At 38.7% G+C, this 16,516-nt stretch overlaps 1 protein-coding gene across 4 annotated transcripts in view; it reads right to left on the bottom strand.

The window, feature by feature from the left end:
* KLHL8 (kelch like family member 8) overlaps positions 1-16,516 on the bottom strand; it is a 57,753-nt gene that overhangs the window by 28,761 nt on the left and 12,476 nt on the right. The window lies entirely within an intron of this gene.

Below are 16,516 nucleotides of genomic sequence, written 5' to 3'. Positions count from 1 at the left end.
AGAATCTTGAAAACAAGAAGAGAAGTGAATCATCACATACCAGTGATCTCAATAAGATTATCAGCAGATTTCTCATCAGAAACTTTGGAGGCCAAAAGACAATGGGCGGATATGTTAGAAGTACTAAAAGACAAGATGTGTCAATGAAGGATCTATATCCAGAAAAACTGTCCTTCAAAAGTGAGAGAGAAAGTAAGACACACCCAGATAAACAAAAGCTGAGGGAGTTCATGATCACTAGACCTGGTCTGCAACTCAAGGGAGACCTACAAGATGAAAGAGATGAAAGAACACTAGACAGTAACTCAAAGCTATATGAATATAAAAGTAAATACATGGGTAAGTAGAAAAGCTAGTATTATTGTAACAGTGGTTTGTAACTGTACTTTTTATATTTGAGAGACAAATACATTTTTAAAGAATTATTAATGTAAAAAGCTAGTTTTACTGTAATTTTGCTTTGTTACACCAAATCACGTTTCCTACATAATTTAGGAGAATACTTAAAATAATAAGTAAAAAATAAAACTTAAATAAAATTTAAATTAAACAATTTTAATAATTTGAATTTTTAGTTCATGTTTTTAGGCACACAATGTATAAAGATGCAATTTTGTGACATCAACAACTGAAAAGGGTAGAGATGAAACTGTAAAGAAGCAGAGTTTTTGTCTGTTATTGAAGCTAAGCTAGTATAAATTCAAATTAGAGTATTATAATTGTAGGATGTTAAATGTAATCCTCATGATAACCACAAAGAAAATGCCTATAGAGTATACACATAAGAAAATAAGAAAGGAACTTAAACATTTCACTACAAAAAAAATCAACTAAACACAAAAGAAGACAGTAATACAGGAAATGAGGCTCAAAAAGCTCTAAGGCACATAGGAAACAAATAGCACAATACCAGAAATAAGTCCTTCCTAATCAGTAATTACTACAAACATCAATGAATTAATAAACACTCCAATCAAAAGACAGAGATTGGCAGAATGAATAAAAACACATGATCCAATTATATGCTGTCTACACAAGACTCATTTGAGATCCAAAAACACAAACAGGTTGAAATGAAAAGGATTGAAAAAAATATTCCATGCAAACAGTAACCAAAAAAAGAGCCAAAGTGGCTACACTAGTATCAGACAAAAATAAGATTTTAAATAAAAAATGTTACAAGAAACAAAAAAGGACAGTATATATTAATAAAAGGTTCAATACAGCAAGGATATACAATTATAAACATTTACATATATAATGACAAGTCATGAAAACATATGGAGCAAAAACTAAGAAATGAAGGGAGAAACAGACAGTTCTACAATAATAGTTGGAGACTTCAATAGCCTACTCACAATAGTGAACAAAACAACCAGACATAAGTATGGAAACAGAGGACTTAACACAATAAACCAACTAGATCTAACAGACATATGCAGAACAATACCCAACAACAGAATACACATTCTTCTCAAGTACATGCACATGGGACGTTTTCCAGGAGAGACAACATATTAGGCCACAAATTAAGACTCAATAGATTTTAAAAGATAGATATACCAAGTATCTTCTCTAACCACAACACAATGAAGTTAGAAATCAATAACAAAAAAGAAAACCGAAAAATTTACAAAATTGTGGAAATTAACACAATTTTAGACAACTGATGGATCAAAGAAGAAATCACAGAGAAATTAGAAAATACTTAGAGTCAAATGAAAAAAACACAACATACTAAAACATGAGATGCAGTGAAAGCTAAGCTAATTTCCCACTAAGGGGGAAATTTACAGTTTTAAACACATCAAAAAAAAAATCAAATCAACAACCGAACTTTAAAACCTCAGGAACTAGAAAAAAGACGAATAAACTAAACCCAAATCTAGCAGAAGGAAGTAAATAATAAAGGTTTGAGCAAAGAGAAATTAAACAGAGAACAGAAAAACAATAGAGGAAAGTCAATCAAGCCAAAAGTTGGTTCTCCGAAAAGATCAACAAAATTGACAAAACTTCAGCTAGACAGACTACGAAAAAAAGAGAGGGACTTCCCTGGTGGTGCAGTGGCTAAGAACACACCTGCCAAGGAAGGGGACATGAGTTCAATCCCTGGTCTGGGAAGATCCCACATGCCATGGAGCAACTAAGCCCATGTGCCACAACTACTGAGCCTGCGTTCTAGAGCCCACGGGACACAGCTACTGAGCCCTTGTGCCGCAACTACTGAAGTCTGTGCGTCTAGAGCCCGTGCTCCGCAAAAAGAGAAGCTACCGTAATGAGAAGCCAATGCACCGCAACAAAGAGTAGCCCCTGCTCGCCGCAACTAGAGAAAGCCCCACGCAGCAACGAAGACCCAACACCGCCAAAGATAAATAAAATTGAAAAAAAAAGAAGGGCTTCCCTGGTGGCGCAGCGGTTGAGAGTCCGCCTGTCGATGCAGGGGACACGGGTTTGTGCCCCAGTCCAGGAGGATCCCACATGCCGCGGAGCGGCTGGGCCCGTGAGCCATGGCTGCTGGGCCTGCGCATCCGGAGCCTGTGCTCTGCAACGGGAGAGGCCACAACAGTGAGAAACCCGCGTACCGCAAGAAAAAAGAAAAAAGAGATAAGCCTCAAATCACTATATTCAGAAATGAAAATGGGGACATTACTACTGATTCTAAAGAAATAAAAAGAACTATAAGAGAAAATTATGAACTGTACATCAACAAATTGGATAACCTAGATGAAAAGGACAAGTTCCTAGAAACACAAAACCTATTAAGACTAAATCACAAAGAAATAGAAAATCTGAATAGACCTATAACTTGTAAAGAGATTGTATCAGTAATCAAAAATCTCCCAACAGTTTCGGTTGGAGCGCAGGGAGAGGACTGCGGTTAGCGGCCTGAACATAGCCTGAAGGGGTTAGTGCACCACGGCTAGCCGGGAGGGAATCCGGGGAAAAGTCTGCACCTGCCGAAGAGGCAAGAGACTTTTTCTTTCCTCTTTGTTTCCTGGTGCGCGAGGAGAGGGGTTTAAGAGCGCTGCTTAAAGGAACTCCAGAGACGAGCGAGAGCCGCGGCTAAAAGCGCGGACCCTAGAGACTGGCGCGAGCCGTGGCTAAAAGCGCGGACCCCAGAGACGGGCGCGAGACGCGGCTAAAACCACGGACCCCAGGGACGGGCGGGAGATGCTAAGGCTGCTGCTGCCGCCACCAAGGGGCCTGTGTGCGAGCACAGGTCACTATCCACACCCCTCTTCCGCGGAGACTGTGCAGCCCCCAACTGCCAGGTTCCCGGGATCCAGGGACAACTTCCCCGGGAGAACGCACGGCGGGCCTCAGGCTGGTGCAACTTCATGCCGGCCTCTGCCGCCGCAGACCCGCCCCGCCCGCAGTGCCCCTCCCTCCCCCCCGGCCTGAGTGCGCCAGAACCCCCGAATCAGCGGCTCCTTTAACCCCGTCCTGTCTGAACAAAAAACAGACGCCCTCCAGCGACCTTACACGCAGAGGCAGGGCCAAATCCAAAGCTGAGCCCCTGTGAGCTGTGAGAACAAAGAAGAGAAAGGGAAATCTCTCCCAGCAGCCTCAGAAACAGCAGATTAAAGCTCCACAATCAACCTGATGTACCTGCATCTGTGGAATACATGAATAGACAATGAGTCATCCCAAATTGAGGAGGTGGGCTTCGAGAGCAAGATCTATGATTGTTTCCCCTTTTCCTCTTTTTGTGAATGTGTATGTGTATGCTTCTGTGTGAGATCTTGTCTGTATAGTTTTGCTTCCACCATTTGTCCTAGGGTTCTATCCGTCCATGGTTTTTTTTTCTTAATAATTAATTTTAATAACTTTATTATACTTTATCTTTCCTTCCTTCCTTCCTTCCTTTCCTTCCTTCCCTCCTTTAGACAACAAATCATCCCAAATTGAGGAGGTGGTCTCTGAGAGCAAGATTTATGATTTTTTCCCCTTTACCTCTTTTTGTGAGGGTGTATGTGTATGCTTCTGTGTAAGATTTTGTCTGTATAGCTGTGCTTCCAACATTTGTCCTAAGGTTCTATCCGTCCCTTTTTTTTCCTAAATAAGTATTTTTTAATTCAATAACTTTATTATACTTTATTTTATTTTACTGTATCTTCTCTTTCTTTTTTCCTTCTTTCCCTCCTTCCTTCCTTCCTCTCTCCCTCCCTCCTTGCTTTCCTTCTTGCCTTCTTTACTTCTTTGCTTCTTTCTTTCTTTCTTTCTTCCTTCCTCCCTTCCCTCCTTCCTTTCTTTCTTCATACTTCTACTAATTCTCTCTACTTTTTCTCCCTTTTATTCTGAGCCGTGTGGATCAAAGGCTCTTGGTGCTCCAGCCAGGAGTCAGGGCTCTGCCTCTGAGGTAGGAGAGCCAACTTCAGGACACTGGTCAACAAGAGACCTCCCAGCTCCACATAATATCAAACAGCGAAAATCTCCCAGAGACCTCCATCTTAACACCAGCACCCAGCTTCACTCAACGACCAGCAAGCTACAGTGCTGGACAACCTATGCCAAACAACTAGCAAGACAGGAACACAACCCCACCCATTAGCAGAGAGGCTGCCTAAAATCATAATAAGGCCACAGACACCCCAAAACACACCACCAGACGTGAACCTGCCCACCAGAAAGACAAGATCCAGCCTCATCCACCACAACACAGGCACTAGTCCCCTCCACCAGGAAGCCTACACAACCCACTGAACCAACCTTAGGCACTGGAGATAGACATCAAAAACAGCGGGAACTACAAACCTGCAGCCTGCAAAAAGGAGACCCCAAACACAGTAAGATAAGCAAAATGAGAAGACAGAAAAACACACAGCAGATGAAGGAGCAACATAAAAATGCACCAGACCTGACAAATGAAGAGGAAATAGGCAGTCTACCTGAAAAAGAATTCAGAATAATGATAGTAACGATGATCCGAAATCTTGGAAATAGAATGGACAAAATGCAAGAAACAGTTAAGAAGGACCTAGAAGAACTAAAGATGAAACAAGCAATGATGAACAACACAATAAATGAAATTAAAAGTACTCTAGATGGGATCAATAGTAGAATAACTGAGGCAGAAGAACGGATAAGTGACCTGGAAGATAAAATAGTGGAAATAACTACTGCAGAGCAGAATAAAGAAAAAAGAATGAAAAGAACTGAGGACAGTCTCAGAGACCTCTGGGACAACATTAAACGCACCAACATTTGAATTACAGGGGTTCCAGAAGAAGAAGAGAAAAAGAAAGGGACTGAGAAAACATTTGAAGAGATTATAGTTGAAAACTTCCCTAATATGGGAAAGGAAATAGTTAACCAAGTCCAGGAAGCACAGAGAGTCCCATACAGGATAAATCCAAGGAGAAATACGCCAAGACATATTAATCAAACTGTCAAAAATTAAATACAAAGAAAGCATGTTAAAAGCAGCAAGGGAAAAACAACAAATTACACACAAGGGAATTCCCATAAGGTTAACAGCTGATCTCTCAGCAGAAACCCTACAAGCCAGAAGGGAGTGGCAGGACATACTGAAAGTGATGAAGGAGAAAAACCTGCAACCAAGACTACTCTACCCAGCAAGGATCTCATTCAGATTTGATGGAGAAACTAAAACCTTTACACACAAGCAAAAGCTGAGAGCGTTCAGCACTACCAAACCAGCTTTACAACAAATGCTAAAGGAACTTCTCTAGACAAGAAACACAAGAGAAGGAAAAGACCTATAATAACGAACCCAAAACAATTTAGAAAATGGGAATAGGAACATACATATCGATAATTACCTTAAATGTAAATGGACTAAATGCTCCCACCAAAAGACACAGATTGGCTGAATGGATACAAAAACAAGACCCATATATATGCTGTCTACAAGAGACCCACTACAGACCTAGAGACACATACAGACTGAAAGTAAGGGGATGGAAAAAGATATTCCATGCAAATGGAAACCAAAAGAAAGCTGGAGTAGCAATTCTCATATCAGACAAAATAGACTTTAAAATAAGGACTATTAGAAGAGACAAAGAAGGACACTACATAATGATCAAGGGATCGATCCAAGAAGATGTAACAATTGTAAATATTTATGCACCCAACACAGGAGCACCTCAGTACATAACGCAAATACTAACAGCCATAAAAGGGGAAATCGACAGTAACACATTCATAGTAGGGGAATTTAACACCCCACTTTCACCCATGGACAGATCATCAAAAATGAAAATAAATAAGGAAACACAAGCTTTAAATGATACATTAAACAAGATGGACTTAATTGATATTTATAGGACACTACATCCAAAAACAACAGAATACACATTTTTCTCAAGTGCTCATGGAACATTCTCCAGGATAGATCATAACTTGGGTCACAAATCAAGCCTTGGTAAATTTAAGAAAACTGAAATTGTATCAAGTATCTTTTCCGACCACAACGCCATGAGACTAGATATCAATTACAGGAAAAGATCTGTAAAAAATACAAACACATGGAGGCTAAACAATACACTACTGAAGAAATCAAAGAGGAAATCAAAAAATACCTAGAAACAAATGACAATGGAGACACAACGACCCAAAACCTATGGGATGCAGCAAAAGCAGTTCTAAGGGGGATGTTTATAGCAATACAAGCCCACCTTAAGAAGCAGGAAACATCTTGAATAAACAACCTAACCTTGCACCTCAAGCAATTAGAGAAAGAAGAACAAAAAACCCCAAAGCTAGCAGAAGGAAAAAAATCATAAAAATCAGATCAGAAATAAATGAAAAAGAAATGAAGGAAACAATAGCAAAGATCAATAAAACTAAAAGCTGGTTCTTTGAGGAGGTAAACAAAATAGATAAACCACTAGCCAGACTCATCAAGAAAAAAAGGGAGAAGACTCAAATCAATAGAATTAGAAATGAAAAAGGAGAAGTAACAACTGACACTGCAGAAATAAAAAAGATCATGAGAGATTACTACAAGCAACTCTATGCCAATAAAATGGACAATCTAGAAGAAATGGACAAATTCTTAGAAATGCGCAACCTGCCAAGACTGAATCAGGAAGAAATAGAAAATATGAACAGACCAATCACAAGCACTGAAATTGAAACTGTGATTAAAAACCTTCCAATAAACAAAAGCCCAGGACCAGATGGCTTCACAGGCAAATTCTATCAAACATTTAGAGAAGAGCTAACACCTATCCTTCTCAAACTCTTCCAAAATATAGCAGAAGGAGGAACATTCCCAAATTCCTTCTACGAGGCCACCATCACCTTGATACCAAAACCAGACAAGGATGTCACAAAGAAAGAAAACTACAGGCCATTATCACTGATGAACATAGATGCAAAAATCCTCAACAAAATACTAGCAAACAGAATCCAACAGTACATTAAAATGATCGTAAACCATGATCAAGTGGGGTTTATTCCAGGAATGCAAGGATTCTTCAATATACGCAAATCTATCAATGTGATACACCATATTAACAAATTGAAGGAGAAAAACCATATAATCATCTCAATAGATGCAGAGAAAGCTTTTGACAAAATTCAACACCCATTTATGATAAAAACCCTGCAGAAAGTAGGCATAGAGGGAACTTTCCTCAACATAATAAAGGCCATATATGACAAGCCCACAGCCAACATCATCCTCAATGGTGAAAAACTGAAAGCATTTCCACGAAGATGAGGAACAACACAAGGTTGCCCACTCTCATCACTGTTATTCAACATAGTTTTGGAAGTTTTAGCCACAGCAATCAGAGAAGAAAAGGAAATAAAAGGAATACAAATCGGAAAAGAAGAAGTAAAGCTGTCACTGTTTGCCGATGACATGATACTATACATAGAGAATCCTAAAGATGCTACCAGAAAACTACTAGAGCTAATCAGTGAATTTGGTAAAGTAGCAGGATACAAAATTAATGCACAGAAATCTCTGGCATTCCTATATATTAATGAGGAAAAATCTGAAATTGAAATGAAGAAAACACTCCCATTTACTATTGCAACAAAAAGAATAAAATATCTAGGAATAAACCTACCTAAGGAGACAAAAGACCTGTATGCAGAAAATTGTAAGACACTGATGAAAGAAATTAAAGATGATACAAATAGATGGAGAGATATACCATGTTCTTGGATTGGAAGAATCAACATTGTGAAAATGACTCTACTACCCAAAGCAATCTACAGATTCAATGTAATCCCTATCAAACTACCACTGGCATTTTTCACAGAACTAGAACAAAAAATTTCACAATTTGTATGGAAACACAAAAGACCCCGAACAGCCAAAGCAATCTTGAGAACGAAAAATGGAGCTGGAGGAATCTGGCTCCCTGACTTCAGACTATACTACACATCTACAGTAATCAAGACAGTATGGTACTGGCACAAAAACAGAAAGATAGATCAATGGAACAGGATAGAAAGCCCAGAGATAAACCCACGCACATATGGACCCCTTATCTTTGATAAAGGTGGCAGGAATGTACAGTGGAGAAAGGACAGCCTCTTCAATAAGTGGTGCTGGGAGAACTGGACAGGTACAGGTAAAAGTATGAGATTAGCTCACTCCCTAACACCATACACAAAAATAAGCTCAAAATGGATTAAAGACCTAAATGTAAGGACAGAAACTATCAAACTCTTAGAGGAAAACATAGGCAGAACACTCTATGACATAAATCACAGCAAGATCCTTTCTGACCCACCTCCTAGAGCAATGGAAATAAAAACAAAAATAAACAAATGGGACCTAATGAAACTTAAAAGCTTTTGCGCAGCAAAGGAAACCATAAAGAAGACCAAAAGACAACTCTCAGAATGGGAGAAAATATTTGCAAATGAAGCAACTGACAAAGGATTAATCTCCAAAATTTACAAGCAGCTCAATAACAAAAAAAAAACCAAATCCAAAAATGGGCAGAAGACCTAAATAGACCTTCCTACAAAGAGGATATACAGACTGCCAACAAACACATGAAAGAATACTCAACATCATTAATTATTAGAGAAATGCAAATCAAAACTACAATGAGATATCATCTCACACCAGTCAGAATGGCCATCATCAAAAAATCTAGAAACAATAAATGCTGGAGAGCGTGTGGAGAAAAAGGAACACTCTTGCACTGCTGGTGGGAATGTGAATTGGTTCAGCCACTATGGAGAACAGTATGGAGGTTCCTTAAAAAACTACAAATAGAACTATCATATGACCCAGCAATCCCACTACTGGGCATATACCCTGAGAAAACCAAAATTCAAAAAGAGTCATGCACCAAAATGTTCATTGCAGCTCTATTTACAATAGCCCGGAGATGGAAACAACCTAAGTGCCCATCATCGGATGAATGGATAAAGAAGATGTGGCACATATATACAATGGAATATTACTCAGCCATAAAAAGAAACAAAATTGAGCTATTTGTAATGAGGTGGATAGACCTAGAGTCTGTCATACAGAGTGAAGTAAGTCAGAAAGAAAAAGACAAATACCGTATGCTAACACATATATATGGAATTTAAGAAGGAAAAAAAATGTCATGAAGAACCTAGGGGTAAGACAGGAATAAAGACACAGACCTACTGGAGAACAGACTTGAGGATATGGGGAGGGGGAAGGGTGAGCTGTGACAGGGCGAGAGAGAGTCATGGACATATACACACTAACAAACGTAAGGTAGATAGCTAGTGGGAAGCAGCCGCATGGCACAGGGATATCGGCTCAGTGCTTTGTGACCGCCTGGAGGGGTGGGATAGGGAGGGTGGGAGGGAGGGAGACGCAAGAGGGAAGAGATATGGGAACATATGTATATGTGTAACTGATTCACTTTGTTATAAAGCAGAAACTAACACACCATTGTAAAGCAATTATACCCCAATAAAGATGTTAAAAAAAAAAAATCTCCCAACAAATAAAAGCCCTGGACCTTATGACTTCACTGGTAAATTTTACCAAACACTTAAAGAACTAATATCATTCCTTCTCAAACTTTTCCAAAAAATTGAAGAGGAAGAAACACTTCCTCACTGATTCTATGAGGCCAGCATTATCCTGATACCAAAGCCAACAAGTGTTGGCACGGATGGGGAGAAACTGGAACCCCTGTGTACTATTGGTGGGAATATAAAATGGTACAGCCACTGTGGAAAACAGTGTGGTAGTTCCTCAAAAAATTTAAAATAGAATTACCATATCATGCAGCAATTCCACTTCTGGATATATATCCAAAAGAATTGAAAGCAAGATCTTTTTTTTTAATTGAAGTACAACTGATTTACAATGTCATGTTAGTTTCAGGTGTAAAGCACAGTGATTCAGTCACATATATACATATGTATATAATATATATTCTTTTTCAGATTACTTTCCCTTACAGGTTATTATAAAATGCTGAATATAGTTCCCTGTGCTATACAGTAGGTCCTTGTTGGTTACCTATATGTTAATCCCAACCTCCTAATTTATCCCTCCCCCTCTCATTTCCCCTTTGGTAACCATAAGTTTGTTTTCTATGTCTGTGACTCTGAAAGCAAGGTCTTGAAGAGATATTTATACACGCATGTTCATAACAGCTCTAATCACGATAGCTAAAACGTGGAAGCAACTCAAGTGTCCATAGACAAATGGATAAGCAAAATGTGGTATATACATACAATGAAATATTATTCTGCCTTAAAAAGGAAATTCTGCAATATGCCATAATGTGGAAGACCTTGAGAACATTAAAGATATTATGCTAAGTGAAATAAGCCAGTCAAAAAAAGATAAACTGTATGATTTAATATATGAGGTACAAGTAGTCAAAATCATAAAGACAGAAAGTATAATGATGGTTGCCAACGGCTGTGGGGAGAGGAGAATGGGGGCTTGTTTAATGGGTACAGAGTTTCAGTTTTACAAGATGAAAAGAGTTATAGGAATGGATGGTGGTGATGACGGCATAACAATGTGAATGTATTTAATACCATTGAAACATGCACTTAAAAATAATTAAGATGGTTGGGCTTCTCTGGTGGCGCAGTGGTTGAGAGTCCGCCTATCAATGCAGGGGACATGGGTTCGTGCCCTGGTCCAGGAGGATCCCACATGCCACGAAGCGGCTAGGCCCGTGAGCCATGGCCGCTGAGCCTGGGTGTCCGGAGCCTGTGCTCCCCAACGGGAGAGGCCACAACAGTGAGAGGTCCGCGTACCGCAAAAAAAAAAAATAATAATTAAGATGGTAAATTTTATGCTATGTGTATTTTATCACATTAAACAAAAATCTAATTTGAGAATAATTCAATAGCACATGACTTTCAGGATGTGGAATGCACTATCTCCAAAAAGAGAGGCTATGAGCTAAAAATTTTAAGTTTAAAGACTATCCGATGATGCAAAGCAAAAATAGAGGGTAGGGCTTCCCTGGTGGCGCAGTGGTTGAGAGTCCGCTTGCTGATGCAGGGGACACGGGTTCGTGCCCCGGTCCAGGAAGATCCCACATGCCGCGGAGCGGCTAGGCCCGTGAGCCACGGCCGCTGAGCCTGCGCATCCGGAGCCTGTGCTGTGCAATGGGAGAAGCCACAGCAGTGAGAGGCCCGCATACCGCAAAAAAAAAAAAAAAAAAAAAAAAGAGGGTATTTTGACTGAAATAGGTTCATCCTAGATTTTGAGGTCAGATCATGGTTCCACCATTTACCAACTGAGTAACCTTGGGTAAATGACAATCTGCTTAAACTTTCGTTACCTCCTCTGTGAAACAGAGAAACCAGTTACTTACCTTACAGAAATATTCTGGGGATTAGAGATACGGTGTTGCTAAACACGGACACTTGCATTATAAAAATCTCATTTCATTTGCATTTTCACATCGAATTTACTAGTATTTACATAAAGTCAAACTTACTCATTATCAAAGCATATTTGATGACTATTCACACCACCAATAGTTCTACGCTACAATCCTATTTTAGTGACAGAAACAAAGAGACTTTAAGTTAAAATCTGTGATTATACCACTTACTGGTTTTTTTTGAAGTCTTTGCTAACCTCAATTTCTTTATCTGTAAATAGGTATACCTATCTACTTCATAAGACTATTCTGAGAATTATATCAAACGCAATAATGGATTTACAAGTGCTTATGAAAGTATGACCCATGTTGCAAATACTGGTATTATTAGCGTGGAAGCTTCACTTATTATGCAGTTTTTGAAAAAGATAAATACCTTAACTAGTCTTTTCCTGTATTACCTCTTTACTGTTAATTGCATCATTTCCAGCTTTTGACAGTAACCAAAATGGTCAATGTAAGACTACAGATTATAGTTATTAATATACTTTTTTTTTTTTTGGCTGCGCCACGCAGCATACAAGATCTTAGGTTCCCCAACCAGGGATTGAACCCATGCCCCCTGCATTAGGAGCGTGAAGTCTTAACCACTGGACCTCCAGGGAAATCCCAATAGTTATTAGTATCTTCTTAAAGTTACTGTGGTGGACACATGATGGTGACCCCTAATGAGTCATGCCTTCATATAATCCCCTTGAGTATGAGAAGAACCTGTGACTTGCTTCTAACCAACAGAATATGGAAAGGTGATGAACTGTCACTCTCTTGATTATGTTACATTACATAAGCTTGTGTGAGAGCCTCTCCTGCAAGCCTTGAGAGAGCCACGTAGCAGGAAACTATAGGCAATCCCCAGGACCTGAGGGAGGCCTCCACCTGACTGTCAGTAAAAAGTTAGGGTCCTCAGTCACACAACTGCAAAGAAATTCTCCCAACAACCTAAATGAGTTTGGAAGTAGATTTTTTCCATAGTTAAGCATCCACAGGATAACAAAGACTGGCCCACACCCTGACTGCAGCTTTTGTGAGATCCTGAGCAAAGGACCCAGATAAGCCAGACTCCTTACTCACAGAAACCGAAAGATAATAAATGTGTGTTGTTTTAAGCCACTAAGTTAATGGTAGTCTGTTAAACAGAGTAGAGAACTAATACAGACACCTTCTGTCAGGTCTAAACTTTTATCTGAGGAAAGCATGTGTAGATGTTCTAATAGGCAGCAACCACTCTACTATCTTTTAAGCTCACATTTCTGATGCAGAATAAACAATGAACAGATGGAACAAATAGAAAACAAATACCCCAATTTGTAGTTGAAAACCTCTTTGGTAAACAGTCACATAGTAAGCATTTCAGGCTTCGCAGATGGTAAATCTCTATCACAACTACTCAACTTTGCCAATGTAGCACAAAAGCAACCACAGACAATAGTAAGTAAATGAGCATAGATGTATTTCAGTAAAACTTAATTTATAAAAACAGTTGGTGTCATTTGGCCCTTGGGTCATAGTTTGCCAAAACCTGAGAAGGATGGCTGATTTAAACCCAACTATGTCAATAATCATGTTAAATATAAGTGGTGTAAACACCCCCAACTAAAAGACAGAGACTCAGAAATACTACTCAGCAATAAAAAAAGAATAAGCCATTGAAACATATAACATTATGCTGCATGAAAAAAAAAAGTCTCAAAAGGTTACATACTATATGATTCCATTTATGTAACAATCTTGAAATGACAAAATTATAGAGATGGAGAGAAGATTAGTGGTTGCCAGGAGATAGGGAAAGATGAAGGAAGAGGAGTGGCTGGGGTTGTAAATGGGTACCACAAAAGATATTTGTGATAGAACTATACTATATCTTGACTGTGGTAGTGGTCACATGAATTTACACATGTGATAACATATACATTCATAAATTAGTGCATGTGAAACAGGAGAAATCTGAATAAGGTAAGCAGACTATATTAATGTCAATTCCTTGGTTGTGATATTGTTCTAAAGTTATGCAAGATATTAGCATTGAGGGAAACTGGGTGAAGGATATACAAGATCTATTATTTCTTACGACTGCATGTGAATCTACAATTACCTCAAATAAAGGCTAAAAAAAAGAAAAAGACAGACTGGATAAGAAAAAGTGGGGGAAAAAAAAAAGTGAGACCCAACTATAAGTTGCCTACAAGAAAAGAGCCACTTCAAGTATAAAGATACAAATAAGTTAAAAGGATAGAAACAGATATACCATGCTAATAGTAATGCTAATAGTAATAGTAAAGAAAATGGAAGTGGCTGCATTATCAAACACAAACTTCAGAGTAAAGAAAATTACTAGTGATAATAAAAAGACACTATATAAAACATGGATATCCACATGCAAAAGAATAAAGTTTGACTCTTACCTTACACCATGCACAAAAATTAACCCAAAGTATATTAAAGATCTAAATGTAAGACCTGAAACTATAAAACTCCTAGAAGAAAACATGGGGAAAACACTTTGACACTGGATTTGGCAATGATTTCTTGGATATATGACCAAAAGCACCAGCAACAAAAGAAAAAAAATAGACAAACAGGGACTATATCAAACTTTAAAACTTCTGTGCAGCAAAGGAAACAATCAACAGGGTAAAAAGGCAACCCACAGAATGGCAGAAAATATTTGCAAACCATATACCTGATGAGGGGTTAATATCCATAATAAACTCCTACAACACACAATAAAAAACTGACAATCCAATTAAAAATGGGCAAAGAACTTGAATAAACATTTCTCCAAAGAAATACAAATGGCCAATAAACATACGAAAAGGTGCTTAACATCGCTAATCATTAGGGAAATGCAAGTCAAAATCACAATGAGATACCACCTCACACTTTCAAAACAAACAGAAGATAACAAATGCTGGCCAAGATGTGGAGAAACTGGAATCCTTACACACTGTTGCTGGGAATATTAATACAGTACAGATAGAACATAAACAGTATGACAGTTCCGCAAAAATCTAAAATAGAATTACCACATCATGCAGCAATCCCACTTCTGTGTATATATACAAAAGAACTGAAAACAGGACCAAGAAGATATATTTGCGTAACCATGTTCACTGCAGCATTATTCACAACAGCCAAGAGGTAGAAGCAACCTAAATGCCCATCAATGGATGAATGGATTAAGAAAAAGTGGTATACACATAGAATGAGTATTATTCATAGAATGAGTATTATTCAGTCTTAAAAAAAAAAGAAGAAAATTGTTATATGCCACAACACGGATGGACCTTGAGGACATTTATGCTAAGTGAAATAAGGCCATCACAAAAAAGACAAATACTGCATGAATCCACTTATATGAGGTATCTGAAGTAGTCATATTCTTAGAAAAAAATAAAATGGTGATTACCAGAGGCTGAGGGGTGGGGAAAAAGAAGAGTTGCCGTTCAATGGGTATAAGCATTTCATTTTTGCACAATGTAAACACACTTAACACTAATGTACTGTACACTTAAAAATGGTTTAGATGGGAAATTTTATGTTGTGAGTAGTTTACCTCAAAAAAAAAAAAAAGACACTACATACATAAAAGGGTCAATTCACCAAGAAGATACAATAATTTTAAGTGGTGGAGTCAGGACTCAAACCTAGCCAGCAGGACTCCAAGTGTCTGTGCTATTAACCCCTGCACTACTGTTCAGAGCGTACTGCAAGTGAAACAGAATTACAGAACAAAAATACATGAAAAATCAAAGTCTAATTCCCCCTTGTAAAACCAGCTATTTTTTCTAATTCCTCTGCTTTTGCAAGTGGCAACGCCATTTTTTCAGTTGCCCTAATTCAAATCCTGAGCCAATCTGACTCCTTTTTCGACTTACATAACCCATCAGTTTTAATTCCCCTGATTTCTACTTGGGAAAAATCTCTCTCCTATTCATCTCTTTCTTCCTACTCTCATTGAACTCTACTCTCTTTCACTGTACTCTAATTCATATCTTCCATTAACCATTAATGCTCCTTTGTCCCATCCCTAAACATCCATCAAGGGCAAGGCTGCCAGATTTATCTAGCTATAAGTGTCCCTTCCAAACTGCTTAATGTTATGTATTTCAACAGCTTATCCAGGCATTCAAGACTCTCCTTGCTCTGACTTCAGCCTACCTCCCAATCTTTTCCTCCATTAATTTTTGACATAAAGTAGGGAAAAGGAGGGGAAGGACTATTTACTAAACCACTGGGTGTCACATATTTTTCCAGAAATCTTACATATACAGTCATCCCTCATCCATGAGGGATTGGTTCCAGGACCCCCCTCAAATACCAAAACCCAACGATGCTCAAGTCTCTTATACAAAATGGCATAATACAGCTGGCCCTCCCTTTCCACAGATGCAGAATGTGCAGATACAGAGGGCAGACTGTACTCTGTCATTTAAGCATCACAACTACATTACAGACAGCCTAAACATCCCTGACTTGCTGTCACACAGGTAGAAAATGGTGGAAGGGACTTCCCTGGTGGTGCAGTGGTTAAGAATCCGCCTGCCAATGCAGGGAACGTAAGTTTGAGCCCTGGTACAGGAAGATCCCAAACGTTGCGGAGCAACTAAGCCCGTGTGCCATAATTACTGAAACCTGTACACCTAGAGCCCGTGCTCCACAACGAGAAGCCACTGCAA

This window comes from Grampus griseus, assembly GCF_964374135.1.
Source record: "Grampus griseus genome assembly, chromosome: 4".
NCBI lineage: Eukaryota > Metazoa > Chordata > Mammalia > Artiodactyla > Delphinidae > Grampus > Grampus griseus.
This window is presented reverse-complemented; position numbering and strand designations above follow the sequence as displayed.